This window comes from Babylonia areolata, chromosome 20 (assembly GCF_041734735.1).
Source record: "Babylonia areolata isolate BAREFJ2019XMU chromosome 20, ASM4173473v1, whole genome shotgun sequence".
In the NCBI taxonomy this organism is placed as follows: Eukaryota; Metazoa; Mollusca; class Gastropoda; order Neogastropoda; family Buccinidae; genus Babylonia; species Babylonia areolata.
Genome location: NC_134895.1, coordinates 36,383,135 through 36,384,855, shown reverse-complemented (window position 1 = coordinate 36,384,855; position 1,721 = coordinate 36,383,135). Strand labels below are relative to the sequence as shown.

General features: G+C 44.5%; 1 protein-coding gene across 1 annotated transcript in view; it reads right to left on the bottom strand.

Moving 5' to 3' along the window:
• Window positions 1-288, bottom strand: part of LOC143295460 (uncharacterized) — a 14,129-nt gene extending 13,841 nt beyond the window's left edge. Inside the window, exon 1 of the mRNA XM_076607175.1 lies at window positions 206-288. The gene's annotated coding sequence lies outside the window, so the exon portion shown is untranslated. The remainder of the gene's footprint in view (window positions 1-205) is intronic.
• Window positions 289-1,721: the final 1,433 nt, after the last annotated feature.

Sequence of the window (1,721 nt, the reverse complement as noted above, 5' to 3'; positions counted from 1 at the left end):
AAGCAGAGTCGTTCTGACTGTTCAGACAAAGAACGTGCTATCTCTTGTTCCAGTGGCTTCCATCTTTTTGAAGGAAAAGAAATATTATGGTTCTTGTTGAAACACGACAAGTAAAACCCACAAAAAACGAACAGGAGACAGAAACAAAACTGCAAAGAGTTGCGAAGCTGAATTATAAACAGCAATCAGGTGAAAAACAACGTACCTTTTCTCGACTGAAGGATACAGCACTGAAACTGTTCCACGTCTGTGGGGATCTGCTATGAAGGGAGAGAGAGAGAGAGAGAGTTGTGTTTGATTGGCTCACATGGGCTGCGGCGTCACGACAGTATTAATATTCATGATTTGCAATGAGCTCGTGGGGATTTATATGCGCTTGTTCTGCCTGCACCTGTTTAGTGAAACAGTTCGATTATAAATAACGGGGCTTCGAGGATCTGATCTTCCTGTGCTTTTGACAAAAAGGATACAGCGCTTGCGCGAGAGATTCTGCTTCTGGAAAGAAGGAAACAGTTAATTAATAATTGATGTATATAATTGACGCGGATATTATGTTAATCAAAAAGCTTCTACACCAATAGATGATGAAAGCCAGTTTTCACTTCATCCCTCACCCCCTTCCCTGTTCATTATGTTTATCCTACCTCCCATCACACACACACACACACACACACACACACGTAAACACATGTATATATTAATCCAATCTCATTGTGAGAAAACAGACTTCAGAACTGAACAGATCTGATTAAAACAACTATGGCTGTGTGTATGTAAACGTCGGTGGCACCACTGATTAAAAAAAGTTAATATTGCCTTTATCGTTAATTTTCATCGGTTAATACTTCAATTTTCTTCATATCTTCAGACAGAACTGAAAAAAAACAACTGTGCATGGAAAAGAAAGGCGAAAGAAAAGGTGTTCAGTTTCACTTCCTTGCAGTTCTTAATAAAGAGAAGCACAGATGAGTGCAGCCAAATGCCGATCATGATCACAGATTTGCGCACAGCCATCAGTTTCTCACACACACATACGAGACACTCATACAGGTACACAGACCCAAACACGGACTGGGCATAAACACACACACACACACACACACACACACACACACGAGCGCAGCGCACACGCGCGTGTGCATACACACTGACACACACACACACACATGCGCGCGCGCACACACCGGCCGGCACACACACACACACACACACACACACACACACCAATCAGTCCAGTCGTCTGTCCAGTCATTGAATATAATTACTAGTGACTCGGAGGCTGGCGGTAGTCCATGTTTCAAAACCTTACTTAACTGATTCTCATCAGCTGAGCACGGATGTTGCTCAACAGTCCTTCACATTGATTCTGAGCACGGCTGTTATTCAACAGTCCTTCCTGAGCGCACTGATCCAGAGCAAATCTGAAACTGCACAGCCAGGCCAGTCAGAGAGAGAGAGAGAGAGAGAGCAATGTGATGTGTCTTTCAGACGTGCACTGTGACGTTTTAGATCACCGAACTATCAGTTCAACATGCACAACGACAGCCACGTCCACACAATAACGGCAAACGATCACACACACGTGGAGTCACTCCCACCGGCACATGCATTACTAGTAGCCGCGTGCGGCTAATAATGCACATCTGCACACATTCACGCATGCGAGTCAGTGCCGGAGAGCAACTAGTTACGCGCGTCAGTATGTATTGCCGTAAGTACGC